Here is an 18,379-nt window from a genome sequence, read left to right on the forward strand (position 1 = left end):
CCCAGCCCGACATCACACTCACCCAGCCCGACATCACACTCACCCAGTCCCACATCACACTCACCCAGTCCGACATCACACTCACCCAGTCCGACATCACACTCACCCAGTCCGACATCACACTCACCCAGTCCCACATCACACTCACCCAGTCCGACATCACACTCACCCAGCCCGACATCACACTCACCCAGTCCGACATCACACTCACCCAGTCCGACATCACACTCACCCAGCCCGACATCACACTCACCCAGCCCGACATCACACTAACCCCGACATCACACTCACCCAGCCCGACATCACACTCACCCAGTCCGACATCACACTCACCCAGTCCGACATCACACTCACCCAGTCCGACATCACACTCACCTAGCCCGACATCGCACTCACCCAGCCCGACATCGCACTCACCCAGTCCGACATCACACTCACCCAGTCCTACATCACACTCACCCAGTCCCACATCACACTCACCCAGCCCGACATCACACTCACCCAGTCCCACATCACACTCACCCAGTCCGACATCACACTCACCCAGCCCGACATCACACTCACCCAGCCCGACATCACACTCACCCAGCCCGACATCACACTCACCCAGTCCGACATCACACTCACCTAGTCCGACATCACACTCACCCAGTCCGACATCACACTCACCCAGTCCGACATCGCACTCACCCAGTCCGACATCGCACTCACCCAGTCCGACATCGCACTCACCCAGTCCGACATCGCACTCACCCAGTCCATCACACTCACCCAGCCCGACATCACACTCACCCAGTCCGACATCACACTCACCCAGTCCGACATCACACTCACCCAGTCCGACATCACACTCACCCAGTCCGACATCACACTCACCCAGTCCGACATCACACTCACCCAGTCCGACATCACACTCACCCAGTCCGACATCACACTCACCCAGTCCGACATCGCACTCACCCAGTCCGACATCGCACTCACCCAGTCCGACATCACACTCACCCAGCGCGACATCGCACTCACCCAGCCCGACATCGCACTCACCCAGTCCGACATCGCACTCACCCAGTCCGACATCGCATTCACCCAGTCCGACATCGCACTCACCCAGTCCGACATCACACTCACCCACCCCGACATCACACTCACCCAGTCCGACATCACACTCACCCACCCCGATATCACACTCACCCAGTCCGACATCACACTCACCCAGTCCGACATCACACTCACCCAGTCCGACATCGCACTCACCCCAACATCACACTCACCCCAACATCACACTCACCCAGTCCGACATCGCACTCACCCAGTCCGACATCGCACTCACCCAGTCCGACATCACACTCACCCAGTCCGACATCACACTCACCCACCCCGACATCACACTCACCCAGTCCGACATCACACTCACCCAGTCCGACATCGCACTCACCCCAACATCACACTCACCCCAACATCACACTCACCCAGTCCGACATCACACTCACCCAGTCCGACATCACACTCACCCAGTCCCACATCACACTCACCCAGTCCGACATCACACTCACCCAGTCTGACATCACACACTCCCAGTCCGACATCACACTCACCCAGTCCGACATCACACTCACCCAGTCCGACATCACACTCACCCAGTCCGACATCACACTCACCCAGCCCGACATCACACTCGCCCAGTCCGACATCACACTCACCCAGTCCGACATCACACTCACCCAGTCCGACATCACACTCACCCAGCCCGACATCACACTCACCCAGCCCGACATCACACTCACCCAGCCCGACATCACACTAACCCCGACATCACACTCACCCAGTCCGACATCACACTCGCCCAGTCCGACATCACACTCACCCAGTCCGACATCACACTCACCCAGTCCAACATCACACTCACCCAGCCCGACATCGCACTCACCCAGCCCGACATCGCACTCACCCAGTCCGACATCACACTCACCCAGCCCGACATCACACTCACCCAGTCCGACATCACACTCACCCAGCCCGACATCACACTCACCCAGTCCGACATCACGCTCACCCAGCCCGACATCACACTCACCCAGTCCGACATCACACTCACCCAGCCCGACATCACACTCACCCAGTCCGACATCACACTCACCCAGCCCGACATCACACTCACCCAGCCCGACATCACACTCACCCAGTCCGACATCACACTCGCCCAGCCCGACATCACACTCACCCAGTCCGACATCACACTCACCCAGTCCGACATCACACTCACCCAGTCCGACATCACACTCACCCACCCCGACATCACACTCACCCAGTCCGACATCACACTCACCCAGTCCGACATCACACTCACCCAGTCCGACATCACACTCACCCAGTCCGACATCACACTCACCCAGTCCGACATCACACTCACCCAGTCCGACATCACACTCACCCAGTCCGACATCACACTCACCCAGCCCGACATCGCACTCACCCAGCCCGACATCGCACTCACCCAGTCCGACATCACACTCACCCACCCCGACATCACACTCACCCACCCCGACATCACACTCACCCAGCCCGACATCACACTCACCCAGTCCGACATCACATTCACCCAGTCCGACATCACACTCACCCAGCCCGACATCACACTCACCCAGTCCGACATCACACTCACCCACCCCGACATCACACTCACCCAGTCCGACATCACACTCACCCAGCCCGACATGACACTCACCCAGCCCGACATCACACTCACCCAGCCCGACATCACACTCACCCAGCCCGACATCACACTCACCCAGCCCGACATCACACTCACCCACCCCGACATCACACTCACCCAGCCCGACATCACACTCACCCAGCCCGACATCACACTCACCCAGCCCGACATCACACTCACCCACCCCGACATCACACTCACCCAGTCCGACATCACACTCACCCCAACATCACACTCACCCAGCCCGACATCACACTCACCCAGTCCGACATCACACTCACCCCAACATCACACTCACCCAGTCCGACATCACACTCACCCCAACATCACACTCACCCAGCCCGACATCACACTCACCCAGCCCGACATCACACTCACCCACCCCGACATCACACTCACCCAGTCCGACATCACACTCACCCAGCCCGACATCACACTCACCCAGTCCGACATCACACTCACCCAGCCCGACATCACACTCACCCAGCCCGACATCACACTCACCCAGCCCGACATCACACTCACCCAGCCCGACATCACACTCACCCAGTCCGACATCACACTCACCCAGTCCGACATCACACTCACCCAGTCCGACATCACACTCGCCCAGTCCGACATCGCACTCACCCAGCCCGACATCACACTCTCCCAGTCCGACATCACACTAACCCCGACATCACACTCCCCCAGTCCGACATCACACTCACCCAGCCCGACATCACACTCTCCCAGTCCGACATCACACTAACCCCGACATCACACTCACCCAGTCCGACATCACACTCACCCAGCCCGACATCACACTCACCCAGTCCGACATCACACTAACCCCGACATCACACTCACCCAGTCCGACATCACACTCACCCAGCCCGACATCACACTCGCCCAGTCCGACATCGCACTCCCCCAGTCCGACATCACACTCACCCAGTCCGACATCGCACTCACCCAGTCCGACATCGCACTCACCCAGTCCGACATCGCACTCACCCAGCCCGACATCACACTCACCCAGCCCGACATCACACTCACCCAGCCCGACATCACACTCACCCAGTCCGACATCACACTCACCCAGTCCGACATCACACTCGCCCAGTCCGACATCGCACTCGCCCAGTCCGACATCGCACTCGCCCAGTCCGACATCGCACTCGCCCAGTCCGACATCGCACTCGCCCAGTCCGACATCACACTCGCCCAGTCCGACATCACACTCGCCCAGCCCGACATCACACTCACCCAGCCCGACATCACACTCACCCAGTCCGACACCACACTCTCCCGGTCCGACACCACACTCACCCAGTCCGACATCACACTCGCCCAGTCCGACATCACACTCACCCAGTCCGACATCACACTCACCCAGTCCGACATCGCACTCACCCAGCCCGACATCACACTCACCCACCCCGACATCACACTCACCCAGTCCGACATCACACTCACCCAGTCCGACATCACACTCACCCAGTCCGACATCACACTCACCCATCCCAACATCACACTCACCCAGCCCAACATCACACTCACCCAGACCGACATCACACTCACCCAGTCCGACATCGCACTCACCCAGTCCGACATCGCACTCACCCAGCCCGACATCACACTCACCCACCCCGACATCACACTCACCCAGTCCGACATCACACTCACCCAGTCCGACATCACACTCACCCAGTCCGACATCGCACTCACCCAGACCGACATCACACTCACCCAGCCCGACATCACACTCACCCACCCCGACATCACACTCACCCAGTCCGACATCACACTCACCCAGTCCGACATCACACTCACCCAGTCCGACATCACACTCACCCAGTCCGACATCACACTCACCCAGTCCGACATCACACTCACCCAGTCCGACATCACACTCACCCAGTCCGACATCACACTCACCCAGCCCGACAGCACACTCACCCACCCCGACATCACACTCACCCAGTCCGACATCACACTCACCCAGTCCGACATCACACTCACCCAGTCCGACATCACACTCACCCAGCCCGACATCACACTCACCCAGCCCGACATCACACTCACCCAGTCCCACATCACACTCACCCAGTCCCACATCACACTCACCCAGTCCGACATCACACTCACCCAGTCCGACATCACACTCACCCAGTCCCACATCACACTCACCCAGTCCCACATCACACTCACCCAGCCCGACATCACACTCACCCAGCCCGACATCACACTCACCCAGTCCCACATCACACTCACCCAGTCCGACATCACACTCACCCAGTCCGACATCACACTCACCCAGTCCGACATCACACTCACCCAGTCCCACATCACACTCACCCAGTCCGACATCACACTCACCCAGCCCGACATCACACTCACCCAGTCCGACATCACACTCACCCAGTCCGACATCACACTCACCCAGCCCGACATCACACTCACCCAGCCCGACATCACACTAACCCCGACATCACACTCACCCAGCCCGACATCACACTCACCCAGTCCGACATCACACTCACCCAGTCCGACATCACACTCACCCAGTCCGACATCACACTCACCTAGCCCGACATCGCACTCACCCAGCCCGACATCGCACTCACCCAGTCCGACATCACACTCACCCAGTCCCACATCACACTCACCCAGCCCGACATCACACTCACCCAGTCCCACATCACACTCACCCAGTCCGACATCACACTCACCCAGCCCGACATCACACTCACCCAGCCCGACATCACACTCACCCAGCCCGACATCACACTCACCCAGTCCGACATCACACTCACCTAGTCCGACATCACACTCACCCAGTCCGACATCACACTCACCCAGTCCGACATCGCACTCACCCAGTCCGACATCGCACTCACCCAGTCCGACATCGCACTCACCCAGTCCGACATCGCACTCACCCAGTCCATCACACTCACCCAGCCCGACATCACACTCACCCAGTCCGACATCACACTCACCCAGTCCGACATCACACTCACCCAGTCCGACATCACACTCACCCAGTCCGACATCACACTCACCCAGTCCGACATCACACTCACCCAGTCCGACATCACACTCACCCAGTCCGACATCACACTCACCCAGTCCGACATCGCACTCACCCAGTCCGACATCGCACTCACCCAGTCCGACATCGCACTCACCCAGTCCGACATCACACTCACCCAGCGCGACATCGCACTCACCCAGCCCGACATCGCACTCACCCAGTCCGACATCGCACTCACCCAGTCCGACATCGCATTCACCCAGTCCGACATCGCACTCACCCAGTCCGACATCACACTCACCCACCCCGACATCACACTCACCCAGTCCGACATCACACTCACCCACCCCGATATCACACTCACCCAGTCCGACATCACACTCACCCAGTCCGACATCGCACTCACCCCAACATCACACTCACCCCAACATCACACTCACCCAGTCCGACATCGCACTCACCCAGTCCGACATCGCACTCACCCAGTCCGACATCACACTCACCCAGTCCGACATCACACTCACCCACCCCGACATCACACTCACCCAGTCCGACATCACACTCACCCAGTCCGACATCGCACTCACCCCAACATCACACTCACCCCAACATCACACTCACCCAGTCCGACATCACACTCACCCAGTCCGACATCACACTCACCCAGTCCCACATCACACTCACCCAGTCCGACATCACACTCACCCAGTCTGACATCACACACTCCCAGTCCGACATCACACTCACCCAGTCCGACATCACACTCACCCAGTCCGACATCACACTCACCCAGTCCGACATCACACTCACCCAGCCCGACATCACACTCGCCCAGTCCGACATCACACTCACCCAGTCCGACATCACACTCACCCAGTCCGACATCACACTCACCCAGCCCGACATCACACTCACCCAGCCCGACATCACACTCACCCAGCCCGACATCACACTAACCCCGACATCACACTCACCCAGTCCGACATCACACTCGCCCAGTCCGACATCACACTCACCCAGTCCGACATCACACTCACCCAGTCCAACATCACACTCACCCAGCCCGACATCACACTCACCCAGTCCGACATCACACTCACCCAGCCCGACATCACACTCGCCCAGTCCGACATCACACTCACCCAGTCCCACATCACACTCACCCAGTCCGACATCACACTCACCCAGTCCGACATCACACTCACCCAGTCCGACATCACACTCACCCAGTCCGACATCACACTCACCCAGTCCGACATCACACTCACCCAGTCCGACATCACACTCACCCAGTCCGACATCACACTCACCCAGTCCGACATCACACTCACCCAGTCCGACATCACACTCACCCAGCCCGACATCACACTCACCCAGTCCGACATCACACTCACCCAGCCCGACATCACACTCACCCAGCCCGACATCACACTCACCCAGTCCCACATCACACTCACCCAGTCCGACATCACACTCACCCAGTCCGACATCACACTCACCCAGTCCGACATCACACTCACCCAGTCCCACATCACACTCACCCAGTCCGACATCACACTCACCCAGCCCGACATCACACTCACCCAGCCCGACATCACACTCACCCAGTCCGACATCACACTCACCCAGCCCGACATCACACTCACCCAGTCCGACATCACACTCACCCAGTCCGACATCACACTCACCCAGCCCGACATCACACTCACCCAGTCCGACATCACACTCACTCACCCCAACATCACACTCACCCAGTCCCACATCACACTCACCCAGTCCCACATCACACTCACCCAGTCCCACATCACACTCACCCAGCCCGACATCACACTCACCCAGCCCGACATCACACTAACCCCGACATCACACTCACCCAGCCCGACATCACACTCACCCAGCCCGACATCACACTCACCCAGTCCGACATCACACTCACCCAGTCCGACATCACACTCACCCAGTCCGACATCGCACTCACCCAGCCCGACATCGCACTCACCCAGCCCGACATCGCACTCACCCAGTCCGACATCACACTCACCCAGTCCTACATCACACTCACCCAGTCCCACATCACACTCACCCAGCCCGACATCACACTCACCCAGCCCGACATCACACTCACCCAGTCCCACATCACACTCACCCAGTCCCACATCACACTCACCCAGTCCGACATCACACTCACCCAGCCCGACATCACACTCACCCAGCCCGACATCACACTCACCCAGCCCGACATCACACTAACCCCGACATCACACTCACCCAGTCCGACATCACACTCACCCAGTCCGACATCACACTCACCCAGTCCGACATCGCACTCACCCAGTCCGACATCGCACTCACCCAGTCCGACATCGCACTCACCCAGTCCGACATCGCACTCACCCAGTCCGACATCGCACTCACCCAGTCCGACATCGCACTCACCCAGTCCATCACACTCACCCAGCCCGACATCACACTCACCCAGTCCGACATCACACTCACCCAGTCCGACATCACACTCACCCAGTCCGACATCACACTCACCCAGTCCGACATCACACTCACCCAGTCCGACATCACACTCACCCAGTCCGACATCGCACTCACCCAGTCCGACATCGCACTCACCCAGTCCGACATCGCACTCACCCAGTCCGACATCGCACTCACCCAGCGCGACATCTCACTCACCCAGCGCGACATCGCACTCACCCAGCCCGACATCGCACTCACCCAGTCCGACATCGCACTCACCCAGTCCGACATCGCACTCACCCAGTCCGACATCACACTCACCCACCCCGACATCACACTCACCCAGTCCGACATCACACTCACCCACCCCGAAATCACACTCACCCAGTCCGACATCACACGCACCCAGTCCGACATCGCACTCACCCCAACATCACACTCACCCCAACATCACACTCACCCAGTCCGACATCGCACTCACCCAGTCCGACATCGCACTCACCCAGTCCGACATCACACTCACCCAGTCCGACATCACACTCACCCACCCCGACATCACACTCACCCAGTCCGACATCACACTCACCCAATCCGACATCGCACTCACCCCAACATCACACTCACCCCAACATCACACTCACCCAGTCCGACATCACACTCACCCAGTCCCACATCACACTCACCCAGTCCGACATCACACTCACCCAGTCCGACATCACACTCACCCAGTCCGACATCACACTCACCCAGTCCGACATCACACTCACCCAGTCCGACATCACACTCACCCAGTCCGACATCACACTCGCCCAGCCCGACATCACACTCGCCCAGTCCGACATCACACTCACCCAGTCCGACATCACACTCACCCAGTCCAACATCACACTCACCCAGCCCGACATCACACTCACCCAGCCCGACATCACACTCACCCAGCCCGACATCACACTAACCCCGACATCACACTCACCCAGTCCGACATCACACTCGCCCAGTCCGACATCACACTCACCCAGTCCGACATCACACTCACCCAGTCCGACATCACACTCACCCAGTCCGACATCACACTCACCCAGCCCGACATCACACTCACCCAGTCCGACATCACACTCGCCCAGCCCGACATCACACTCACCCAGTCCGACATCACACTCACCCAGCCCGACATCACACTAACCCCGACATCACACTCACCCAGTCCGACATCACACTCACCCAGTCCGACATCACACTCACCCAGTCCGACATCACACTCACCCAGCCCGACATCACACTCACCCAGTCCGACATCACACTCACCCAGTCCGACATCACACTCACCCAGTCCGACATCACACTCACCCAGTCCGACATCACACTCACCCCGACATCACACGCACCCAGTCCGACATCACACGCACCCAGTCCGACATCACACTCACCCAGTCCGACATCACACTCACCCAGTCCGACATCACACTCACCCAGTCCGACATCACACTCACCCAGTCCGACATCACACTCACCCAGTCCGACATCACACTCACCCAGTCCGACATCACACTCACCCAGCCCGACATCTCACTCACCCAGCGCGACATCACACTCACCCAGCCCGACATCACACTCACCCAGCCCGACATCACACTCACCCAGTCCGACATCACACTCACCCAGCCCGACATCACACTCACCCAGTCCGACATCACACTCACCCAGCGCGACATCTCACTCACCCAGCGCGACATCACACTCACCCAGCCCGACATCACACTCACCCAGCCCGACATCACACTCACCCAGTCCGACATCACACTCACCCAGTCCGACATCACACTCACCCAGTCCGACATCACACTCACCCAGTCCGACATCACACTCACCCAGCCCGACATCACACTCACCCAGCCCGACATCACACTAACCCAGTCTGACATCACACTCACCCAGCCCGACATCACACTCACCCAGTCCGACATCACACTCACCCAGTCCGACATCACCCTCACCCAGTCCGACATCACCCTCACCCAGTCCGACATCACACTCACCCAGCCCGACATCACACTCACCCAGTCCGACATCACGCTCACCCAGTCCGACATCGCACTCACCCAGTCCGACATCACACTCACCCAGCCCGACATCACACTCACCCAGTCCGACATCGCACTCTCCCAGTCCGACATCACACTCACCCAGTCCGACATCGCACTCACCCAGCCCGACATCGCACTCACCCAGCCCGACATCACACTAACCCCGACATCACACTCCCCCAGTCCGACATCACACTCACCCAGTCCGACATCGCACTCACCCAGTCCGACATCGCACTCACCCAGTCCGACATCGCACTCACCCAGTCCGACATCACACTAACCCCGACATCACACTCACCCAGCCCGACATCACACTCTCCCAGTCCGACATCACACTAACCCCGACATCACACTCACCCAGTCCGACATCACACTCACCCAGCCCGACATCACACTCACCCAGTCCGACATCACACTAACCCCGACATCACACTCACCCAGTCCGACATCACACTCACCCAGCCCGACATCACACTCACCCAGTCCGACATCACACTCACCCAGCCCGACATCACACTCGCCCAGTCCGACATCGCACTCCCCCAGTCCGACATCACACTCACCCAGTCCGACATCGCACTCACCCAGTCCGACATCACACTCACCCAGCCCGACATCACACTCACCCAGCCCGACATCACACTCACCCACCCCGACATCACACTCACCCAGTCCGACATCACACTCACCCAGCCCGACATCACACTCACCCAGCCCGACATCACACTCACCCAGCCCGACATCACACTCACCCACCCCGACATCACACTCACCCAGTCCGACATCACACTCACCCCAACATCACACTCACCCAGCCCGACATCACACTCACCCAGTCCGACATCACACTCACCCCAACATCACACTCACCCAGCCCGACATCACACTCACCCAGCCCGACATCACACTCACCCACCCCGACATCACACTCACCCAGTCCGACATCACACTCACCCAGCCCGACATCACACTCACCCAGTCCGACATCACACTCACCCAGCCCGACATCATACTCACCCAGCCCGACATCACACTCACCCAGCCCGACATCACACTCACCCAGCCCGACATCACACTCACCCAGTCCGACATCACACTCACCCAGTCCGACATCACACTCACCCAGTCCGACATCACACTCACCCAGCCCGACATCACACTCGCCCAGTCCGACATCACACTCGCCCAGTCCGACATCACACTCGCCCAGTCCGACATCACACTCACCCAGTCCGACATCACACTCACCCAGTCCGACATCACACTCACCCAGCCCGACATCGCACTCGCCCAGTCCGACATCGCACTCGCCCAGTCCGACATCACACTCACCCAGTCCGACATCGCACTCACCCAGCCCGACATCACACTCTCCCAGTCCGACATCACACTAACCCCGACATCACACTCCCCCAGTCCGACATCACACTCACCCAGCCCGACATCACACTCTCCCAGTCCGACATCACACTAACCCCGACATCACACTCACCCAGTCCGACATCACACTCACCCAGCCCGACATCACACTCACCCAGTCCGACATCACACTAACCCCGACATCACACTCACCCAGTCCGACATCACACTCACCCAGCCCGACATCACACTCGCCCAGTCCGACATCGCACTCCCCCAGTCCGACATCACACTCACCCAGTCCGACATCGCACTCACCCAGTCCGACATCGCACTCACCCAGTCCGACATCGCACTCACCCAGTCCGACATCGCACTCACCCAGCCCGACATCACACTCACCCACCCCGACATCACACTCACCCAGTCCGACATCACACTCACCCAGTCCGACATCACACTCGCCCAGTCCGACATCGCACTCGCCCAGTCCGACATCGCACTCGCCCAGTCCGACATCGCACTCGCCCAGTCCGACATCGCACTCGCCCAGTCCGACATCGCACTCGCCCAGCCCGACATCACACTCCCCCAGCCCGACATCACACTCACCCAGTCCGACACCACACTCTCCCGGTCCGACACCACACTCGCCCAGTCCGACATCACACTCGCCCAGTCCGACATCACACTCACCCAGTCCGACATCACACTCACCCAGCCCGACATCACACTCACCCAGCCCAACATCACACTCACCCAGCCCAACATCACACTCACCCAGACCGACATCGCACTCACCCAGTCCGACATCGCACTCACCCAGTCCGACATCGCACTCACCCAGCCCGACATCACACTCACCCACCCCGACATCACACTCACCCAGTCCGACATCACACTCACCCAGTCCGACATCACACTCACCCAGTCCGACATCGCACTCACCCAGACCGACATCACACTCACCCAGCCCGACATCACACTCACCCACCCCGACATCACACTCACCCAGTCCGACATCACACTCACCCAGTCCGACATCACACTCACCCAGTCCGACATCACACTCACCCAGTCCGACATCACACTCACCCAGTCCGACATCACACTCACCCAGTCCGACATCACACTCACCCAGCCCGACATCACACTCACCCACCCCGACATCACACTCACCCAGTCCGACATCACACTCACCCAGTCCGACATCACACTCACCCAGTCCGACATCACACTCACCCAGCCCGACATCACACTCACCCAGCCCGACATCACACTCACCCAGTCCCACATCACACTCACCCAGTCCCACATCACACTCACCCAGTCCCACATCACACTCACCCAGTCCGACATCACACTCACCCAGTCCGACATCACACTCACCCAGTCCCACATCACACTCACCCAGTCCCACATCACACTCACCCAGCCCGACATCACACTCACCCAGCCCGACATCACACTCACCCAGCCCGACATCACACTCACCCAGCCCGACATCACACTCACCCAGTCCCACATCACACTCACCCAGTCCCACATCACACTCACCCAGTCCGACATCACACTCACCCAGTCCGACATCACACTCACCCAGTCCGACATCACACTCACCCAGTCCGACATCACACTCACCCAGTCCGACATCACACTCACCCAGTCCGACATCACACTCACCCAGTCCGACATCACACTCACCCAGTCCGACATCACACTCACCCAGTCCGACATCACACTCACCCAGTCCGACATCACACTCACCCAGCCCGACATCACACTCACCCAGCCCGACATCACACTCACCCAGCCCGACATCACACTCACCCAGTCCGACATCACACTCACCCAGTCCGACATCACACTCACCCAGCCCGACATCACACTCACCCAGCCCGACATCACACTCACCCAGTCCGACATCACACTCACCCAGCCCGACATCACACTCACCCAGGCCGACATCACACTCACCCAGCCCGACATCACACTCACCCAGCCCGACATCACACTAACCCCGACATCACACTCACCCAGCCCGACATCACACTCACCCAGTCCGACATCACACTCACCCAGTCCGACATCACACTCACCCAGTCCGACATCGCACTCACCCAGCCCGACATCGCACTCACCCAGCCCGACATCGCACTCACCCAGTCCAACATCACACTCACCCAGTCCTACATCACACTCACCCAGTCCCACATCACACTCACCCAGCCCGACATCACACTCACCCAGTCCCACATCACACTCACCCAGTCCGACATCACACTCACCCAGCCCGACATCACACTCACCCAGCCTGACATCACACTCACCCAGCCCGACATCACACTAACCCCGACATCACACTCACCCAGTCCGACATCACACTCACCTAGTCCGACATCACACTCACCCAGTCCGACATCGCACTCACCCAGTCCGACATCGCACTCACCCAGTCCGACATCGCACTCACCCAGTCCGACATCGCACTCACCCAGTCCGACATCGCACTCACCCAGTCCATCACACTCACCCAGCCCGACATCACACTCACCCAGTCCGACATCACACTCACCCAGTCCGACATCACACTCACCCAGTCCGACATCGCACTCACCCAGTCCGACATCGCACTCACCCAGTCCGACATCGCACTCACCCAGTCCGACATCGCACTCACCCAGCCCGACATCGCACTCACCCAGCGCGACATCGCACTCACCCAGCCCGACATCGCACTCACCCAGTCCGACATCGCATTCACCCAGTCCGACATCGCACTCACCCAGTCCGACATCACACTCACCCAGTCCGACATCACACTCACCCAGTCCGACATCGCACTCACCCCAACATCACACTCACCCCAACATCACACTCACCCAGTCCGACATCGCACTCACCCAGTCCGACATCGCACTCACCCAGTCCGACATCACACTCACCCAGTCCGACATCACACTCACCCACCCCGACATCACACTCACCCAGTCCGACATCACACTCACCCAGTCCGACATCGCACTCACCCCAACATCACACTCACCCCAACATCACACTCACCCAGTCCGACATCACACTCACCCAGTCCGACATCACACTCACCCAGTCCCACATCACACTCACCCAGTCCGACATCACACTCACCCAGTCTGACATCACACACTCCCAGTCCGACATCACACTCACCCAGTCCGACATCACACTCACCCAGTCCGACATCACACTCACCCAGTCCGACATCACACTCACCCAGCCCGACATCACACTCGCCCAGTCCGACATCACACTCACCCAGTCCGACATCACACTCACCCAGCCCGACATCACACTCACCCAGCCCGACATCACACTCACCCAGCCCGACATCACACTAACCCCGACATCACACTCACCCAGTCCGACATCACACTCGCCCAGTCCGACATCACACTCACCCAGTCCGACATCACACTCACCCAGCCCGACATCACACTCACCCAGCCCGACATCACACTCACCCAGTCCGACATCACGCTCACCCAGTCCGACATCACGCTCACCCAGTCCGACATCACACTCACCCAGTCCGACATCACACTCACCCAGTCCGACATCACACTCACCCAGTCCGACATCACACTCACCCAGTCCGACATCACACTCACCCAGTCCGACATCACACTCACCCAGTCCGACATCACACTCACCCAGTCCGACATCACACTCACCCAGCCCGACATCACACTCACCCAGCCCGACATCACACTCACCCAGCCCGACATCACACTCACCCAGTCCCACATCACACTCACCCAGTCCGACATCACACTCACCCAGTCCGACATCACACTCACCCAGCCCGACATCACACTCACCCAGCCCGACATCACACTCACCCAGCCCGACATCACACTCACCCAGTCCCACATCACACTCACCCAGTCCGACATCACACTCACCCAGTCCGACATCACACTCACCCAGTCCGACATCACACTCACCCAGTCCGACATCACACTCACCCAGTCCGACATCACACTCACCCAGTCCGACATCACACTCACCCAGTCCGACATCACACTCACCCAGCCCGACATCACACTCACCCAGCCCGACATCACACTCACCCAGTCCGACATCACACTCACCCAGTCCGACATCACACTCACCCAGCCCGACATCACACTCACCCAGCCCGACATCACACTCACCCAGTCCGACATCACACTCACCCAGCCCGACATCACACTCACCCAGTCCGACATCACACTCACCCAGCCCGACATCACACTCACCCAGCCCGACATCACACTAACCCCGACATCACACTCACCCAGCCCGACATCACACTCACCCAGTCCGACATCACACTCACCCAGTCCGACATCACACTCACCCAGTCCGACATCACACTCACCCAGCCCGACATCGCACTCACCCAGCCCGACATCGCACTCACCCAGTCCGACATCACACTCACCCAGTCCTACATCACACTCACCCAGTCCCACATCACACTCACCCAGCCCGACATCACACTCACCCAGCCCGACATCACACTCACCCAGTCCCACATCACACTCACCCAGTCCGACATCACACTCACCCAGCCCGACATCACACTCACCCAGCCTGACATCACACTCACCCAGCCCGACATCACACTCACCCAGCCCGACATCGCACTCACCCAGCCCGACATCGCACTCACCCAGTCCGACATCACACTCACCCAGTCCTACATCACACTCACCCAGTCCCACATCACACTCACCCAGCCCGACATCACACTCACCCAGCCCGACATCACACTCACCCAGTCCCACATCACACTCACCCAGTCCGACATCACACTCACCCAGCCCGACATCACACTCACCCAGCCTGACATCACACTCACCCAGCCCGACATCACACTAACCCCGACATCACACTCACCCAGTCCGACATCACACTCACCCAGTCCGACATCACACTCACCCAGTCCGACATCACACTCACCCAGTCCGACATCGCACTCACCCAGTCCGACATCGCACTCACCCAGTCCGACATCGCACTCACCCAGTCCGACATCGCACTCACCCAGTCCATCACACTCACCCAGCCCGACATCACACTCACCCAGTCCGACATCACACTCACCCAGTCCGACATCACACTCACCCAGTCCGACATCACACTCACCCAGTCCGACATCACACTCACCCAGTCCGACATCACACTCACCCAGTCCGACATCACACTCACCCAGTCCGACATCGCACTCACCCAGTCCGACATCGCACTCACCCAGTCCGACATCACACTCACCCAGCGCGACATCGCACTCACCCAGCCCGACATCGCACTCACCCAGTCCGACATCGCATTCACCCAGTCCGACATCGCACTCACCCAGTCCGACATCACACTCACCCACCCCGATATCACACTCACCCAGTCCGACATCACACTCACCCAGTCCGACATCGCACTCACCCCAACATCACACTCACCCCAACATCACACTCACCCAGTCCGACATCGCACTCACCCAGTCCGACATCGCACTCACCCAGTCCGACATCGCACTCACCCAGTCCGACATCACACTCACCCAGTCCGACATCACACTCACCCACCCCGACATCACACTCACCCAGTCCGACATCACACTCACCCAGTCCGACATCGCACTCACCCCAACATCACACTCACCCCAACATCACACTCACCCAGTCCGACATCACACTCACCCAGTCCGACATCACACTCACCCAGTCCCACATCACACTCACCCAGTCCGACATCACACTCACCCAGTCTGACATCACACTCACCCAGTCCGACATCACACTCACCCAGTCCGACATCACACTCACCCAGTCCGACATCACACTCACCCAGCCCGACATCACACTCACCCAGTCCGACATCACACTCACCCAGTCCGACATCACACTCACCCAGCCCGACATCACACTCACCCAGTCCGACATCACACTCACCCAGTCCGACATCACACTCACCCAGTCCGACATCACACTCACCCAGTCCGACATCACACTCACCCAGCCCGACATCACACTCACCCAGCCCGACATCACACTCACCCAGTCCGACATCACACTCACCCAGTCCGACATCACACTCACCCAGCCCGACATCACACTCACCCAGTCCGACATCACACTCACCCAGTCCGACATCACACTCACCCAGTCCGACATCACACTCACCCAGTCCGACATCACACTCACCCAGTCCGACATCACACTCACCCAGTCCGACATCACACTCACCCAGCCCGACATCACACTCACCCAGTCCGACATCACACTCACCCAGCCCGACATCACACTCACCCAGCCCGACATCACACTCACCCAGCCCGACATCACACTCACCCAGCCCGACATCAAACTCACCCAGTCCGACATCACACTCACCCAGCCCGACATCACACTCTCCCAGCCCGACATCACACTCACCCAGCCCGACATCACACTCACCCAGCCCGACATCACACTCACCCAGCCCGACATCACACTCACCCAGTCCGACATCACACTCACCCAGTCCGACATCACACTCACCCAGTCCGACATCACACTCGCCCAGCCCGACATCACACTCGCCCAGTCCGACATCACACTCGCCCAGTCCGACATCACACTCACCCAGTCCGACATCACACTCACCCAGTCCGACATCACACTCACCCAGTCCGACATCACACTCACCCAGCCCGACATCGCACTCGCCCAG

At 59.3% G+C, this 18,379-nt stretch overlaps 1 protein-coding gene across 1 annotated transcript in view; it reads left to right on the forward strand.

Annotated features, from left to right (window-relative positions):
- LOC147092229 (lysine-specific demethylase 2A-like) overlaps positions 1 to 18,379 on the forward strand; it is a 520,639-nt gene that overhangs the window by 403,672 nt on the left and 98,588 nt on the right. The window lies entirely within an intron of this gene.

Source organism: Somniosus microcephalus, unplaced genomic scaffold (genome assembly GCF_052327205.1).
Source record: "Somniosus microcephalus isolate GS21.2 unplaced genomic scaffold, FLI_Smic_1.0 unresolved_chr2, whole genome shotgun sequence".
In the NCBI taxonomy this organism is placed as follows: domain Eukaryota; kingdom Metazoa; phylum Chordata; class Chondrichthyes; order Squaliformes; family Somniosidae; genus Somniosus; species Somniosus microcephalus.